The sequence below is a fragment of the Zingiber officinale genome, chromosome 4A, assembly GCF_018446385.1.
Source record: "Zingiber officinale cultivar Zhangliang chromosome 4A, Zo_v1.1, whole genome shotgun sequence".
Classification (NCBI taxonomy): Eukaryota; Viridiplantae; Streptophyta; class Magnoliopsida; order Zingiberales; family Zingiberaceae; genus Zingiber; species Zingiber officinale.
The window spans coordinates 60,358,892-60,378,297 of record NC_055992.1 but is presented as its reverse complement, the minus strand read 5'-3'; the positions used below and the strand labels follow the sequence as shown (position 1 = coordinate 60,378,297).

General features: G+C 38.3%; 1 long non-coding RNA gene across 2 annotated transcripts; it reads right to left on the bottom strand.

Annotated features, from left to right (window-relative positions):
* Positions 1–16,603: 16,603 nt before the first annotated feature.
* Positions 16,604–19,406, bottom strand: LOC121969951. 2 transcript variants are annotated; one of them, XR_006108743.1, is made up of 4 exons: positions 19,076–19,406; positions 18,499–19,007; positions 18,144–18,336; positions 16,604–17,013 (listed from the first exon to the last, which is right to left on the bottom strand). It is a non-coding gene; the product is annotated as an uncharacterized LOC121969951 (long non-coding RNA). The 2 variants fall into 2 exon arrangements; XR_006108742.1 differs by having other exon boundaries at positions 18,499–18,993.

Sequence of the window (19,406 nt, the reverse complement as noted above, 5' to 3'; positions counted from 1 at the left end):
AATTATAATATCGAAATCAAGATTAAAATTAAGTTTTTGAAATGAATTAAGTTCTCTTAATTGAATTGATTAACTATTTTAATCCAAGGTCCATCTCACCCTTTTTCTAAATTATCAATCAGGAAATCTTAATAATTTTGTGAGATGGTTAACTTTAATCTTCAATTTAAATTCCATCTAAGGATTGATTTACATTTGAGTTATACTCAGGTTTTAAAATAAGTTAATTAAATATTTATTTCGAAGATCAGCTTCCAAGTTGTGGCGAGACACTAGACCTTCTTGGGTATGGGATCATCCACCACTTCTAGACAAAGCCTTTCAAAGAAATTGAATATTTAATTTTCTTATTTTAACTCCTAGGTCTAACTAGTCAAGTGTAAATCATGCCTAGGTCCTTAACTATCCTAGTCTAAGCATGTATAATAAAAGCAGTAAAAGCAATCATCAGACAATACTATTTTATAATGATAATGGTCTTTTTATTGGCTCCCCCTGGATCATAGCCTCTATGGGGTCTATCAAGGTAGTGGATTTGATCCTTAGGGACCCAATATAGTCCAAGTCCAACTTGATTAACCAAGTTTGACTTGAGGACCCATTCTTGGACTATGTTTATATTTGATCTATTTATAATTGACAAATATGATTTGAATTTATGTTTATGCTTAAATCCAAGTCCGGATCTATTGTAAACGACTCTTTGTTTTCCAAGAATCATATTAAGATTCTTGGAACCCAACGTGAACCGTTCCAACATGTCCTTAAATTCTTTAACTTGAGTTTTCAAATTGGAATTTTCTTTCTCAAGTTGTTGGACTTGAGTTGAACTTCCAATTTGAATACCATTGATGCCCACAATGTATTCCTTGGAAAAACGTTGAGTGAGTACCTTATTACGTCTCGATTCTTCACTTTTTGCCCGATCGCGTGGAGGTCATTGAGGAGGTCTTGGATGCGTGTGTGAAGTTGCCTAGCCGTATCTTCTTCCTACATTCTTATGTTATACAATTTATTAAATAATAAATCATGCTTGCTTACCTTTGTGTCGAAAGTGCACTCGTGCAACTCGATCAGTTTTTCCCATAGCTCTTTTACGCTTAAGAATGGCCCGACTCGGTTAAACTCTTCTTTGGTAAGGCCGCATTGAAGGGTGCAGGTTGGTTTGGCATTGGCCTCAACCTTCTTGATTATGCTTGCGTCCCAGTTCTCGCATGGTACCTGTTTTCTCGAGCCGTCAAGTGGAAGTGTGATCCCAGTCTTGATGATCATCCACATCTCGAACTGAGTTTGGAGGTATGACTCCATTCAACCCTTCCAGTAGCCAAAGTCCTCACCGGTCAAGAGTGGAGGGCGGGTTGTACTGTAACATTCTTGATGGGCTATTATAGCAAAGGAAATCTCACACACACAAAAAACGGAAAACTTGTTCCAATACTTAGTCTTGGATTAGTAGTGTGGGATTAAGAAATTAAAACACGAATTGAGTGATGTTGCACCAGCTTTGAGCAAAAACTTCGATTGCGAAAAAAAATGGATCAAAAGACGGCAATTATACCGATTCTGAACAACTCTGAAAATTCAGAAAATTACCACAAAAGAAATAAAAAGATTTCTTGAATGGTGGTTTCACCAATTCGAAGCGATCCCGCTCTGATACCAATTGTTGGATCAAAAGCGCTAGAGGGGGGGAGGTGAATAGCGCTCGTGGCTTTCACTTTTGTTTCGGAAAACTCAATGTAAAATGCAGCGGAAATAATAGATAAACAAACACAAGAACTCCAAGATTTACTTGGTTCGGAGTCTGGGGCGACTCCTACTCCAAGGCCCACGCTCGTTGAGTGTTTACTTTGGGCAATCACTATAAGCACGGGAATATTTTAGTTTGAAATACAATTAAAATAGTAATAAAGTATATACCGACAAAAAAAATAATAAGTTCGAAACTCCTGGTCGTCGGGGTCTTGCTATAGCTTTTTTAGATCGTCTTTTGAGCAACACGGAGAAGATAGATTATGATTTCGTTGTTGTTCCTTACTGCTGCTCGAAGATGCCTTATAAAACCCGTTGAGGGTGCCTCCAACACCATGGAGGGCACCCTCATCCGCACCGAATCCGCAGTGTGGATGAGCTCTGACCACTTCGCAGCTTATCCACATGAGGGCACCTCAAACCACATGGAGGGTGCCCTCCACTGCGTCCAGGGCGCCCGATCTGCTCAGTGTCCAGGGTGCCCTCAAGCTCCATGAGGGCGCCCTCTGCCCTACTGCGCAGAGGTCATCAACTAGTGACCCGAGGCGCCTCCAAGCTCCATGGAGGGCGCCTCAGGACTGTTAATCCGAGCATTTTGCTTCATTTTCACCCCCTGTAAGTGGGTTAGTCCAAAATACAAACCATATCCTGCAAGACAGAGTTTAGTACAACAGAATAAGTCAAACATAAGTATTTGATAGTCTCCAGACAGTCTGATTCTGACTTCAGAATCCCGATCGGAAACTCTAGGTCAAACCGACGCCTACTGTTCTCTCACCGGGGAACACATCCTCACCTACTCCACTCAGGAGAGTTTACCTGTTACCAGTTGATCCTCCAGACCAACTAGACTTTTGCTCAACGCCTAAGGCTCCAGGACTTTCTACTGGGCGTCCGCTCCACAACCTGGCCAGTCTTTCACCTGGTTCGCAACACCAGAACTTTCCACCTAGAGTACTCAACTCTAGGACTTTTGCCCGAAGCGCTCGACTCGCCAAGACTTTCCTCCTTGGGTTACCACCCCCTAGGACCTAGGGTTACCACCCCCTAGGGTTTTCCACCTGCCTAACCGCAGTTAGGACTTTTGCCTAAGTACACTTAGGACTTTTCTGTTGGGGGATCGGTCGGCCGGCTTTAAGGGGGGTTGGATAGACGGCGCCCCCAAATACTCGCTTCCTACGTATTCGTTAGTGCGCAAGCGGAAATACAAATACTAAAGCAATGAATACGAAAGCTAAAGACAAGGAAAAGAACTAGCAAACCAATACACGTCAACTTACGTGGTTCGGAGATGATACTCCTACTCCACGGCTGTCCGTAAGGTGGACGATCCCGATCCTTCGGTGGATTAGCCCCCGGAAACTCCGGCTATCTCAAGTCGCTCCTTGTGGGTGGAGAAACCTCACCACAACACACCAAGACCTCTTGGATTCCACAAACACTTGAGCACTCTTGTGACTACTAATTAGGCTTTAACCAAGTCTAATTTCGTCGCCTTGGCCGGCCATACCAAGCTCCTTCTTATAGAGCTTGGAACAAATCAGAACCTGATTTGCCCGTTACCAGTCGACTGGTCCTTGCACCAGTCGACTGATGTCAGCCCAACGGCTATCTGCTACAATGCATCAGTCGACTGGTCCATACACCAGTCGACTGCTACAGTGCTGCTACAATGCGCTACAGTAACTGCTACAGTGTCGCTACAGTAAAACCCTAAAACTAGGATTTTACTCCGAGTACAATCTCTCATGCACTCGTACCCTCACGACTCATTTGACTCTTCTTTGCAGCCTTGACCTCTTGCCTTCAAGCCTACTTCCTTTGGCTCTCGTCCCTCAGATGCATCCAAGCCCGCAGCTTGTCCCCAATGCCATCCTTCGCGTATGCCTCGAAGTCGCTTCCCTCGGCCCTTGTCCTCGCTGCCTTGTCCATGGTCCCTCGGATGCTCCATCCTTCACCGGACCCGAAGCCGTCAACCTGAGTCATATGTGTCACCTGCAGTCCTGCACAACTCAAGTACACATATCAAATAACAAGGGTAAACCTAACTTAAACCCTTTGCCCAAACACCAAAACACATGGTCCCGCGGACCATTGGGATTGCTCCAACAATCTTCCCCTTTTTGGTGTTTGGCAATACGTTTAAGTTAGGGAAAACAAATAGCAAATAAACATGCTAATACAATGGACTTACGATGTCAAGGCTACACACTTGGACTTATATTGCCGAATGGACTTACATTGCCAAGGCTACACACTTGGCAACCGCCGAATCAATGCACCAAGCATTGGAACCTATCACAAGGCTCCCCCTACACCTAAGCTCCCCAATGAGCTAGGATTTTACCACGAGCTTTTTAAGAACCTATCACAAGGCTCCCCCTACGCAAAGGCACTAAAGGTTTTCCCAACTAAACCTTAATTCTCCCCCTTTGCCTAACATCCAAAAAGTTCTCCAACAATATCCCAATTGTTGAAAATTTCTCATCCAAACTGACCCTAAACTCATGTATTAATCCCCCTTGGATCCCATACATCTAAGTGAGTTGACATGGTCACAAACCAATGCTGAAAACAGTTTCAGACTGGTATCAGTCGACTGCCCCAAGTGCCAGTCGACTGCCCCCTTCGACAGAACCTTACAGAAGCATTCTGTGGTCGAAAAATACTGTTACCAGTCGACTGGTATCGGCACCAGTCGACTGCCCTCGTCAAAATGAGCTTACAGAACCATTCTATGCTCAAAAACATTGTTACCAGTCGACTGGTATCTGTACCAGTCGACTGGTACCCTATTTCTGAAAAAATCAGCCTTTTCAGGCCACCTTCAGAAATGCACCAGAAATTCCCTAGACCTCCAAAAATTCCCAAATTTTGTGGAGAGGTCTATTGTACCCTTGTCTACTTGGGAAAAATATATTAAAAAATATATTTATTACCAATCCCAAGATTGACATAAAATCCAAAACTAGCTAAACGGTTCAATTGAACCTTGACCTAAAGTCCTAGTTTTGGCTTCCTGTTGATGTATTTGCCCATACCAACCCACAATGCATCCCTAGCATTGGTTTATATGGCATCTATACATCCAAAACCAATTATCATGCTATATGACCCCAAATGTCATATTTCTTGCATGAAACATAATCCATGTGTGCCAAATCCCTAGGTTTGAGACTCAAATCCATCTCCAAACCATTTGGCACACTCCATGGCTCCTCTAGACCCCCAAGTAGAATCCACCTGAGATCCATTGCCCATGGGTCCCAAATTGACTCTTAGAGCTCACCCTAGAGCTCTTTGCCTTAGTCACCTCCCTAGGTGACTCATCCACAATGGCTAGGCCACATCGGTCCACCCCCGGTGACACTTGGCCTACAAACGTAACTTTCTTAACCTTGGACACCTTGTCCTTGGTTAATTTCTCCTTACCATTAAATGGCTTTCCCTTGCCATTTATTGGCTTCTCCTTGCTATAGTCATATGCAACCCTAGCATAAGACTTTCCCTTAGCTTTGGAGGACTCTCCCTTGCCATGATCATTTGCCACCCTAGCACATGATCTCTCATTAGCCTTGGAGGGACTAGATCGGTATCCCAAGCCCGATCTATCATGGTTGGGTCTTTGGCTACCCAACACAATATTTAATTCCTTAGATCCAATAGTGAATCTCTTAAGGAATTTCTCCAATTGATCAAGCTTTGCCTTCAAAGCTTGATTTTCCCTTTCTAGGTTCCTAAACCTAGAGTCAACATGTCCACCATGGACATTCCTAGACCTACCCTTTCTAGGCATGTGTCTCCCCTTCTTAGGATTAATGTCTTGGGCCTCCTTAGGTCTACCATTCCTAGGTTTTTCATGAATTGGCCTCCTAGGGTTTTGATCTACATTAACCCTATTCCTATCATGATATTTAAATCCAAAATTTTGCATGGGTAAATAATGAGAATTATTCCTAGCATGCATGGAGGAATGAAAATTTGAATTACATTTCAAATTAGGGTATACCTCCCTTACCCTTGAAGCTCCCCCTTGACTTGAGCTCCTCTTCTTCTTCTCCCACTTCTTTAGATGCTCCAACTTCTTGAACTCTCCCTTCCTCGAGCATCTTGTGTGGTAGTGTCCAAGTTCTCCACACGTGAAGCATCTAATGTGCTTCTTCTCCTTCTTCTTCCTACAACTCAAATTAGATTCTAAAGGAATTGAATTGAGTTTAGGAGATACCTTCTTCTTGCTCATTGGACACCTACTCTTGTAGTGTCCCTTCTCATTGCACCCGAAGCATACAATGTGATCTTTTGACTTTGCTTCGGTGGAGGTACTTACTAAGTTGACTTCCAAGACTTCTTCTTCACTTGTCTTGGATTCTTCCTCACCCTTTGAGGATGTCTCCTCATCCACACTAATGGATGTCATTTCTTCATCCTTCTCCTCCTTCTCCTCGGAAGTTGAGTGCTCGTCACCTTCCGGTTGCTCCCCCTCTACTTGAGCAACTAGACCCATCTCAATGGGTTCTTCTTCCTCTTGTGTAGGTTTAGGTTCTTCTTGTAGAACCATCTTCACCTTGCTCCACAACTCGTGGGCGTTCTTATACTCACCTACACCATTTATCACATGATTAGGCAAAATATCAATCAATATAGATATTACCTTTGAATTTGCCTCCGATCGTGTGGTTTGCTCTTCCGTCCAATGTCGTGATCGGAGCTTCTTTCCTTTCTTGTCTCTTGGGACTTCAAATGGTTCCTCGACAACCATCATTGTGTCCCAATCCGTCTCGAGGAAGTTCTTCATCCTCATCATCCAATACGTGATGTCCCCAAGGCTTCCTCCTTCAAATTTTGGAGGGACAATAGACCCGGCCATCTTGTGCTTCCTTGGCGGTTAGTCCAACGAAGAGCGTCCTCGCTCTGATACCACTTGTTGGGGGATCGGTCGGCCGGCTTTAAGGGGGGTTGGATAGACAGCGCCCCCAAATACTCGCTTCCTACGTATTCGTTAGTGCGCAAGCGGAAATACAAATACTAAAGCAATGAATACGAAAGCTAAAGACAAGGAAAAGAACTAGCAAACCAATACACGTCAATTTACGTGGTTCGGAGATGATACTCCTACTCCACGGCTGTCCGTAAGGTGGACGATCCCGATCCTTCGGTGGATTAGCCCCCGGAAACTCCGGCTATCTCAAGTCGCTCCTTGTGGGTGGAGAAACCTCACCACAACACACCAAGACCTCTTGGATTCCACAAACACTTGAGCACTCTTGTGACTACTAATTAGGCTTTAACCAAGTCTAATTTCGTCGCCTTGGCCGGCCATACCAAGCTCCTTCTTATAGAGCTTGGAACAAATCAGAACCTGATTTGCCCGTTACCAGTCGACTGGTCCTTGCACCAGTCGACTGATGCCAGCCCAACGGCTATCTCAACGGCTCTCTGCTACAGTGCATCAGTCGACTGGTCCATACATCAGTCGACTGCTACAGTACGCTACAGTAACTGCTGCAGTGCGCTACAGTAACTGCTACAGTGCCGCTACAGTAAAACCCTAAAACTAGGATTTTACTCCGAGTACAATCTCTCATGCACTCGTACCCTCACGACTCATTTGACTCTTCTTTGCAGCCTTGACCTCTTGCCTTCAAGCCTACTTCCTTTGGCTCTCGTCCCTCGGATGCATCCAAGCCCGCGGCTTGTCCCCAATGCCATCCTTCGCGTATGCCTCGAAGTCGCTTCCCTCGGCTCTTGTCCTCGCTGCCTTGTCCATGGTCCCTCGGATGCTCCATCCTTCACCGGACCCGAAGCCGTCAATCTGAGTCATATGTGTCACCTGCAGTCCTGCACAACTCAAGTACACATATCAAATAACAAGGGTAAACCTAACTTAAACCCTTTGCCCAAACACCAAAACACATGGTCCCGCGGACCATTGGGATTGCTCCAACATTTTCTACAAACTCATTTAAACACATTAGATAACAAACCAACTTAACTTTGGACCCTTTGACATAATCAAAATACAGGTTCGATCATCGGATGCTTCCCGCACCAACAGAGAAGTCTCATGTAATCTCAAACATGAGAAATACAATAAGAATACAAGCGAAATGAAAGTAAATACTTTACAATGAGATCTTGCTTAGGTTGCTATCTTGTTGGTGGAAATGCCTTTTGATTGGCTGGAAATGCAACAACACTTCTTCCTCAACGTTCCAAGAACCGATGGCAAAAACCCTAGTTGAACTCCACTTTATTTAGATGATATTTGAAACACTTTTTCACCTCCTAATCAATTAAGCTTTTCCATAATCGATTGTTACATCATCCGACCATCCAACAACCTACAGAATGACTCTTTTTAAAACTCATAATCAATTGGTGAGTCACACCAATCAATTCGATTGCTTCTAATCGATTATCCCAGTTGATTCAAAAGCTTTCTATTCATGAGATAAAGCAGCCTAATCAATTAACCAATCGATTCCCAAACTCTATGTTCTCTCGCGAAAAAGTCCTTAATCAATTATACCAATTGATAACAACCTCTTTTGTTCTTCGTAAAATATAGCTCAATCGATTACTCTAATCAATTAGTTTCGGCTTAATTGATTCTAGCCCTCACTATTTTCTCGTGAAACCTTATAATCAATTACCTAATCAATTGACAAGGGTTGAATCAATTAGGCTAATTGATTCAACACCTTTTGGTTCTCACGCAAAAATAAACTTCACAAAACCTTCCAATCAATTAGAAATTCATCCTAATTGATTGGCCTTAGGCTAATCAATTACCTAACCCTAAACCCTGAAATTCAGATTTAGGGTTGTCTTGCCAAACATCCGATCAAACATGACTCGTTGGGACTTCTTCACCAAGTGTTCAATCAATCCTTGACTTACTTAGACTTTTCATATCATGCGAAATGTTTGGTCAACATTTGACCACTTGGACTTTCTCTTTACTGATTTTTTGTTAGACTTCTGATCACTAAGTATGATCCTTATTGACCCACTTGGATTTTCCTCTTGTCTAACCTCTAGTTAGGACTAGTCACTCGGTAGGCTTCTACCCTACCTAATCTCAGTTAGGGGTTTTCCTTACCTAATATCAGTTAGAGCTTTCCTTTACCAATGTATGATCCTCTTTTATCCACTTGGACTTTCCATTACCTAATCTCTTATGAAGACTTTCTGTTATCTAACCTCCAGTAGGATGAATTTCACATGTTGACCAACTTAGCCACAAGGAGTTCCTAGGCAAGTAGGTTAGGACTTCCCTTTGCCTAACCTCTAGTAAGGACTTTTTCTAAATAATTATCTGGTTACCCTTCAACCTACTTGACTTCTATCTAGCATCAAAACTCAAGCTCAAGCCAACTCAAGATTTGTCAAACTGGTCAACCTTGACTTAAGGATGATTTCATCAACACTTAACATCTTTCCTAGGAACTCCTTGTGGGCATCTATGGTAGATGCTTACAAGGTTTCCAATGATCTTTTAATTCTTAGATTAAACGAGCTATTTTCTGAATTTGAGTTACATGAGAAGACTAATACATGCTTAACTGAGAAAGATATCACCTTGATTACAAGTAAAATCAAGATAAAAGAGCCAATGCACAAGCCCCAAACCAGAGTCTGAAGACAAATTAGAATTAGAAGATGATGATGACGATGAGATCACCTCTGAACTAGTCAAACTAGTTCGGAGAATGTTTAAGAAAAAGAAAATCCAATCAAATAGTAAGCAACTGGGTCTGAATCAAACGATGAAGCCCAAGTCAAAGTGATATGCTATAGGTGCAATAAGAAAGAACGCTACAAGCTAGGGTGTCCAAACATAAAGCAAAGAAGAAGGAAGACTATGAAAGCAACATGGTCTGAATCTTTGGATGAATCAAATGAGGAAGAACAAACTCAATTGAGCTTTCTGATGCAACTAACTTGAGAACAAGTGGTTGAGACTGAGCTCGAGCCCGAGTCTAGATCCAAATCCGAAGCTAAGTCTTAGACAAACTATAGATTAGTATCCATTTTAGACGAACCAAATAACGAGGTATATTCTCCCCTAGTCAAAAAATTATACAATATGATAACTATTTGATGTAAAAGTTAGCCAAGCCGAATGTCTGGGTCAAGTCACTCTAAAAGGAGGAAAATTTCTTAAAGAGATGATTAACCCAAGTTCTTTGACTAAGTAAGTTTAAAGTGGAACTTCAACTAAAGCCCGACAACTTGAGGGAAAAAATTCTACTTTAAAATGTCAAATAAAAAAACTTAAAGAATCATTAAAACAATTCACTTTGGGCTCTAAAAATCTTCATATGATAATTAAAAAAATAAAGAGTCGTATACAATCAATCCAAACTCGAATACAAGGCTAAGACTCGTTTCCAGTCATACCTATCAATTATAAATCAAACTATTAGAAACTAAGTTCAAGCATGAGTTCCCAAATCAAACTTTATTAATCAAGTTGGACCAAATAAGTATTGGATCCCCAAGGGTTAAATTCATTACATAGATAGGCCTTATTGAGATTATGATTTAGAGGGAACCAATAGAACAACTATTTGTTTAAGATAAATTTGCACGTTTATTTGATTTACAACTTTCTTTGTATGCTTATTTTTTTGCTTAATTTAGAACGGTTAGATAAGGACTTAAGCTTGATTGACACTTGCCTAACCTAGTACTAGGGTGGGGTGAGATAATAGTATGTTAGGAAAAATTTGTATAGGGAGTCAAGTGGGGTAAACAATACCCTACTTGGTCTACTTAGCTAAGTGGAACTAACCGAAGTAATCTTGCCACATCTTAGATTAGTTAGACTAAGATTTCTCAAGGAAATAGTTAAGTGTATAATTTCTTTAAAAGACTTTATTTAGAAGTGATCGTTGCTCCAATACCTAAGAAAGCCCTTGTGCCTCGCCACATCCTAGAAGCTAATTTTTGAAATGTGCACTTAACTGACTAGTTGTTAAACCTAAATTTAACTTAAATATCAATCAATCCTTAGAATTCAAATTAAATTCATAAAGATAAAATTAATAATCATCTTACACAACATATAAGGTTCCTTATATGAAAACCTAGAAATGAGTGAGATGGATCTAAAATTTAAATTTGTACTTAATCTTTAATTAATTTTTAACATTAATAAATCTTAGTTAAATAATCTTCAATTAATTTAAGTTTAATAAACCTTACTTTAATAATCTTCAATTAATTAATAAAACTTTAATTAATTTAAGTCAAACCTTAAATTAACGGAACTGAAACTTAACTTAACAAAATTAAAACTTAAGTATTCTTAATCAATTTAATTAAAACTTAAACGATTAATTCGATTAATTAAAAGTTTTTTATTTTCTTTATAACCTAAAATCGTAATTATTAATCAATTTAATTAACTTAATGTATCCTAATCTAACTAACTAAATTAACTAATTCAAAAATTAACTTAATTTGAATTTTAATCTAACTAAATCCAATTAAACGTAAATTAATAATTTTAATTTAAACCTAACTTAAACACATCTAAATGATTATAAAATTGTACCTTAATTATGAAACTTATATAAACTTAACTTAAGTTAACTTAATTAAAATAGACATAATTTAACTTAACTTAAATAACTTGATACTAATTAACATATAAACCTCAATAATTTAAAAACTTAATCAAAACTGAATTAAAGAAACTCTAATTTAATTCATTCCAACTTAATTAAAAATCCAATTTTAAGTTACATTAAATTAATCAACGTCTTAATAAATAAAATCTGGAATCTAAATTTATGCACTCATTTACTTAGTTATTTTACTTTCAAAGAAAAAACCAATTAAGCCTTGTAATCCTTTAATCCCTCCTTAGTAAGGCTTGACATAGAATGAGATGCATGTTTGGACTCTAAGGGCCCGTAAATTGGGATGCATTTTTGAGGACCCATTAACCTGCTTAAAGTCTTAATTGCTAAATTATTGCAAGATAAATTTTTGTTTAAAAGTTTGATGTAGCTTTTGAATAGGTTTTTAAGTACAAAAGTTTTTTTTAAAAAAAAGTTGGAATAGGTATCCTAAGAGCTAAAAATATTCTTCAAAATTTATCCTATGACTTAAAAATTATTTTTTCAGAAATTTTCTAGTGCATAAAAATATTATTTTAAAAAAATTCTCTAGACTTCAAAACTCTTCTTTCAAATATCTTCTTGAAAATACCATTTTATAAATTAAAATCTTATTTCAAAATAGGTTTTAATTACTTTGAAAAGATATTTTCAAATTTCAAAATATCTTTGGATTTTTTTTTTTGGAAAATTCATTTCTAAATATTCTTTGACACAACATTTGTTGGATATTTATGAAAAAAAATTGAGTAGTTGAAAAATAATTCTAAAACTTATTTGAAATATTGTATCTAACACGTAAATTCTAAAATGTTTTCAAGCTATGAAAACAAAGTTTTCACTTATAATGTATTTTTTTCAAAATTATTTCCACCTAATTACGTAATTATCTTCAAGAAATATTTTTTGAAAACATCCTTACAAATTGCTCTAATTTTTAGACTCCTTGTTTTTTTAAATATATCAAAAGGTGAGAGTATAAAGGGGTTAAAAGTTAAGTATTTTTCAAAATCTCAAAACACTAAATTTAGGAGGAGAGGTTAAATTAAGGGGGAGAGATAGAGTGAAAAAGTATTTTTTTTTTTAAATAATTTATTCCTTATGTCTATTTTTTAAACATGTTCCTTATGACTATTTTAAAATGTTCTTTATATCTTTCCTTAATTTTGAACTATGTTGGTATAATAAAAAATGAAGAGATTGTTGGTACTAGAAGTACTAGGTAATCAAACTTAATTTTAATATTAGAAAAGAGTTCAAAGTTAAATTGTGTTATGATCTAACAAGATTAACTAAATATGCAAATAGTTCAATTAGAAAGTCTTAGTAGGTCAAGTTAATTGGACACTATTGGATCGTGAAAGACGAGTGGAGGGGTGAATATCGTTCAATTAAAATCTTTTTTTTGTTAAAATAAAATAGAATCTAAGTAAAATTTATAGCAGAAATAAAAAGAAAATAAAACTAAAGACACAATTATTTTTACTTGGTTTGGAGTCCAACCAACTCCTACTATAAGGCATGTGATCTTTGACCACTTTCATTTAGCAATACTAATATAGTTCTTCTAAAGAAGCAAGATCGTATAAGTATGATATGATAGTAGTAGTCTTACTACCTTCAGAGAATAAGTGAAAAAAAAAAGTTACCAACAACAATAATTAATTAGAGATGGAGCACAATTATTAGAGATCTTCTTGGAGCAGAGTTGTTAAATTTTGCAAGAACTGTCACATCAAGAGTAGAGTAGATCAGAGATAAAGAGTTATATCTAGCTCGGAGTTCGAGGGCTTCTTTTATAGGTTACGTTCCGTCGACTAATAAAGGGCTCCATCGACTGTTGATCCTCTATTTTTTCCTTGTTTGCTATAATCTGATCCATCCAATCACGGAAATCATGTTGTTTTGTCGATGGAACAAGGTTTTTCTGTCGATTGAACCTCTTTTTAACTTTTATGCTCTGATTCAAATCCTATTTTATTCTTGGAAACTCAATGATCCATCTACTGATACCCTTTATCCGTCGACGAAACTGTGTTTTCCATTTGTGCTTCCGGATTGAATCTCACTGCTTTGATTTTCCATGGTTCCATCGACTGAACAACTTTTCCTATAGATAGAATTACTTTAGTTCACTTCCTACAAAACAATAGTAGTATAAAAATAATTTTTACCCTACAAAATAGAGTTAGAACATAATCCTGCAAGACAAGATAAAGTATGCATGATTAAGACAGTAAGGACTCTCTTGATCTCAGCTTAGAAATCTCCATTATTTTTTTTCAACTGAATCAATGCCTAAGGTTTGTTCCTACTGGGACAAGACCTCACCGCACTACCTCCAGTAGCCTACCTCAACTCACCTTCTAAACATCTGGTCCTCCAGAACTATTTGGACTTTCTCTACTCAATGTCTGATCGCCTGATCCACTAAGACTTTTCCTACATACTAAATTAGCACAACATCAATAATACTAATGCAAAATAGTATTGATAAAACTATACTTAGGTTTACCAAAATCCGTCGGTCCGATCCATCGAGTGCGGTCGACCAAAAATCATTCAGTCACATATGCTTGGAGTTCACTCTTTCAAGGCTTTTCATTACCTAGGGTTACCTCTCCTTAGGATTTTTTATTACTTGGCTTCACTCACTAAGACATTCACCACCTAGCTTTAATCACTAGAGCCTAGCTTCACATATTAGGACTTTCACTTTGCTTAGAGTTCACTCCTCCAAGACTTCTCATTACCTAGGGTTACCTCTCTCTAGAATTTTTCTCTTGCCAAGCATTAGGTCACCTTGACCTACTTGGACTTGCTAGTCACTTGGTAGACTACTCATCCTTGAGTAACTCAGTAGGCTACTCACCACTTGTAGTCACTCGGTAGACTACTCACCACTTGTAGTCACTCGATAGGCTACTCACCACTTGTAGTCACTTGGTAGATTAATCACCACTTACTAGTCATCTAGTCAACCTTGATCTGATTAGACTTCTCACTTAACTAGGTCAACCTTGATCAATCTCCATTAAACATATTGTCAAAAAAATATCAACCCCCTAGAGGTCGATTACACTAACAGTTCAATGAGAAAGTCCTAATAGTTCAAGTTGACTAGATATTAGGCAAGGTAAAAGTTTTAGTGGACACTAGGCAAAGGAAAAGCCCTAGTTACAGCTGGGCAAGGAAGTCCTAATCTGTGACACTAGGCAAAGAAGTCCTGATCAGTAGGACTAAGCAGGAAAACCTGGTAGATCAAGTACACCAGGCAAAAATCTGATGAAGCCCTACAGGTCAGAGGATTAGATATCAAGCGGGAAGTCTAAACAAATCTGGAGGAACGGATGTTTGGCAAATTAGGTAACTTCTCCTGAGAGGAGTAGGTGAGGATATGTTCCCTTAAAGGAAATAGTAGGTGTCGGTGTAATCTAGGATTTCTCATGAAATATAAAAGTCAGGACTAGACAGTGTTGGGGTTGCAAGGTTGCAAACATAGTCCCACATTGAAAACACATGGGAAAGATCATGAGTTTATAAAGAGAAAGATATCTCCATTGGCATGAGGCCTTTTGGGGAGAGCCCAAGAGCAAACCCATGAGGGCCTAGGCCCAAAGTGGACAATATCATGTCCCAACTGTGCACAAGAGCTATGGTCTGATTGAACCATGTGGGTACAATATTGACCTCGAACAAAGAAAGTGTGGGCTTCTTTGTTCGGATCAAGAGGACCAGACACCAGGCAGGAAGTCCTACTTACGGCTAGGCATAAAAGTCCTAGTAGGTCGAGTTGACCGAGGGGCAGGAAGACCTGGTAGTCCTTTGTTTGAGGGGGGATTATTGGGGTTGCAAGGTTGCAAATATAGTCCCACATTGAAAACACATGGGAAAGATCAAGGGTTTATAAAGAGAAAGATATCTCCATTGGCATGAGGCCTTTTGGGGAGAGCCTAAGAGCAAAGTCATGAGGGCATAGGCCCAAAGTGGACAATATCATGTCATTGTGGAGATATCTAAAATTCTTTTCGATCATACAGATAGCCCCAAGACTATCAAATTAATTATACCTTTATATTATTATTATGCATATTGTGTTAACTCTATAATATAAGAAGGTGGCCAAAGTTAGGACATTCCAGGTACCCGGTAGGAATCTATGTGCCTGGAGGTCTAGGCGGAATCTATGTGCCTGGAGGTCTAGGCGACCAAATGGATCCAAGGGCCCAAGAAGGCTCGAATCTAGCTACATGAGCAATTGAGTTGGGATGTCTTGGTTAGCTGGTACACGTCAGCTTCTAGGTGTTCGAGAGTGTTCCAGGTCCCCTAGATGGGATAGAGTTGATACAGATTAAGCTTCGACCTAGTGTGGCCACGTCAGTGATCCAGGCACCCTAGGATGGTCCAAACGCCTAGAAGTGGATAACTTAACGATGAATGGCGATCAAATAGGCCTTAGTGGAGGTACCTTCGACCAGTCTAGGTGCCTGGAATGGCTTATAAAAAGCACCTTCAACCAGGAGCTCAGAACAACTTTTTTAATCAAGCTTCCAAGTGCTCCAACTGCTATCTCACTCTTAAAACACCAATGCTACAATGATACACTAAGACACTACTCCGACAAATGCACAATAGTCCACATCTTAATATTGTCAGTATACTTAGTGTATTTTTTTTCATTCATCATATTCATACTGTGTTTTATAAGGACGGTAAATTTGTTATCGAACCTAATCTTTTGTAATTGATGGATTGATAGTGAATTTTCCATCAAAAACAATCAACAATCATGAGCCATGGACTAGCATTCACCGGGCTATGAACCAAGTCACTACAAAAAAAAAACTGATAGACAACACCTTAAAAGCACTATCTATGTAGCTGAAAAATCATTGTTAAAAGCATTGTTGTTAGAAGTCTGCTCAAAGACAACGCTTTAAAAGCATTGTCATTTGTAGTAAAAATAATGCTTTTGCAACGCTTTAAAAGCGTTGTCATTTTTTGTAAAGACAACGCATAAAAAGCGTTGTCTTTTTTAAAGACAACACATAAAAAACATTATTTTTTTTAAAGACAACGCATAAAAAAGCATTGTCTTTTTTAGCAAAGACAACAGTTTCACAACTCATAAAAAAACGTTATCTTTTTTAGCAAAAGACAAGAGGTTTTAAAGTATTATCTTTTAATACCAAAAATAAATAAAAGATAAATGAAAATGAATCTACTTCAATCAACAACATATTATTAAATAAACAACCAAGATAAATATACAAATTATCATCCTTACACTTCTATAACAAACATAATTACTCGCATACAAAGAAATTTTAATTAGGCGACATTCAAAGCTGCTCCCATCGACTACATCTTATTATATGAACTTAAAGGATCTTGATAGATGTTACTTATCTTGACTTGAATGTTCTTTATTTATTGGCTTTAACCATCTTCTCGCTTAAATCTTAAAGCCGTCTTGATAGTTCTTCGTCGAAGTACTTCCCAGTCACACCCCTGAGGTTCGAATGCAGTGCCACATAGCATGTAGTTGTTGCTCCTGTAATCATCCATACCCTAGCTGTTTAGCTGGAGTTCCTGAATACCTCTATTCACCTTCAAAATATCTGAAAAGGCCCTGCATATAAAATTTCCGCAATCTCAACATTTAATGAAAGGCAACAGGAATAAGCAAACGACATGTGAAATTTCCACAATCTCAACTTCTATCATCAAAGAAAACCTTATTCTAAAAAAGTCAAGAAATTGATGCATAAAAATAGAGTCAACTGAAATAAAACTACCAACTAAACATAAAGGCAAATATAGGGAAAGTAAATACCTTGCTGATGACAAAGCGTTGTCTTTTTTAAAATACAATTAATTGGGCGATTCTATTAATTATTCAAAGGAGTGATATCTTAACTCACCATATATAATCGTGTGGTGATTATACATGGGAAGAAAGCATTCTTATTTTAACTAGTCACCACTGACTCTGAATAAAATCTATCTATCACCCAATAGTTAATGTTTTGAGTAACATAATTACATGGACCACTCTCACTTTTAGCAAGTGGTATGTAAATTCTAAATTGAAAATAACAAATTAGCATATTTAGGTTATTGATGAAATATGATGCAACTATTCCAGCTAATGTAGAGCCTTTCAGTTAACTGCACATGTAGTTCAATTTAATGATCAATTATGACCATATTACAATGCCTTCTAGAGTTCTAGATGCACAGACATATTTACCTGAGATTGCAAGCACTTCAACCAACATCTTTAGATGAAAAGTTCAAACCACCAAATCTTTTGTTGCTCACTACCCATAAAAAGAAAATCTGAAATGTTATAGTATTTGCATCATACTATAGTTTGAGAAACATAAATGATAACTTCCTCATGCTAACTCCTTATTTATCATACATCACAATTAATATTAGCAAGAATTATATTTTGAAGAGCAAGTATTTTTTTCTAAAAGAAAAATGCATGTGAACTAATTGTTTTTACTCTAAAACAATTGCTATTTATTGCGTCCCATGATTTATGATAACATTATTTTGCATATTTGTCAAAGTTTTCCATATATTCCACTTAACATACTTTGTGTTCTTAGTATGTTTTCTTTCTCTAACTAGATTAATCATTACATGTGTATGTTTCATACTTTTATTAATAGAACAATGTGTTCCGTGCATCACAAGAATGATAACCTTTAAAAAGAATAGATAAATAGATATTCATAAAAATCATGCTACCTCAGAGTATGTCATGTCTTGAAGAGCAAAGACACAATAAACAGTGATTGCAGAAATCTGCCAATTCCTAATCAAGCTTTGCTTAGCTTCCACGTACCATAGTTTCTTTTTCATCACTAGTTTCTTTTGCCTCGTACCCAATCAAGGAAGCCTCTAGATCATCAATTTTTTCATGGTGCATGTGCAAAGTCTCCTGCAAAAGAATTAACCATAAAATACAAAGATATATTGAGATAGATAAAGTGATCCTCTAATGATACATTCTCAGCAATAAAATGGAATCAGAGATAAGACAAAAGCACCAACTTCAATAAGATTGATCATCCCCTAATGAAATAAACTCAGTTTTCCATACCTATTAGGTCATAAAGGTTCTTCACAATTATCTGGTCGGATCAAAATCCCTCAAGTATGTCAAACAGAATGTGGTTCCGACAATAAATTATCAAGCTCCATCTTGGTCAGGTAAATGAATCTAGACAACCATTATTTATACTCCTTGATCCTGTGATCTTAATGCGGCGAAGCAGTTTTGACGCCCAACAACGCCTCATCATCCTTGGAGGATGCTGCAATTGCAAGCTAAGGTGTGCATCGTCAGATACTGGTTTAGCGCTGTCAGAGTGCTTGGCGGCGGAGCCATTGTCAGAGTGTTCGTCGGCCGTCGAAGAGATGGGGAAGGCAACACCTTGACGGTCGGAGTGATAGAAGAGAGAGATCACATGGTGTCATTGAGGGCTTCGACGCCTCCTTTGAGCTCTTAAAAGGAAAGAATCCGGTCGTAAAATGGTAGCTTTTTGACTCCGAGCAATCGATCTCCTTCTCCTCCGTGAGATTAGGCTTTTCATTTCTTTGTAACCAAAACTAAATTATTTATCTGTTAAAAAAACATCAAATCAGAGAAAACACCGCTCAAGATTCTTCTTTCATACCTCATCCGCAATGCTTTTGCCATCATTGTCGACCTTGTCGTTGGTAGTAGAATTAGGGCTCCAGTTGGGCGGAGCTCATCTAGCGTGTCTTTTCCTTGCAATCTGCTTCCAGCTTCATCCCATTCCCACCCTCCTCTTCGCGATCGCTCCGAATGGATATGAATTCCTTGAAGCTGTGCCTGAGTGGCTCTCCTGAGCAGCGTTCGAGCTCCTTCTGGAGGAGTGGCGGAGGAGGATAGTGAGGGCGACGCGGAGGAGGGTTTTGGCAAAGATGCATTTTTCATGGACTTTTGGTGGAGATAGTTGTAGAGGCTAGGTTTTCGAGTAATTT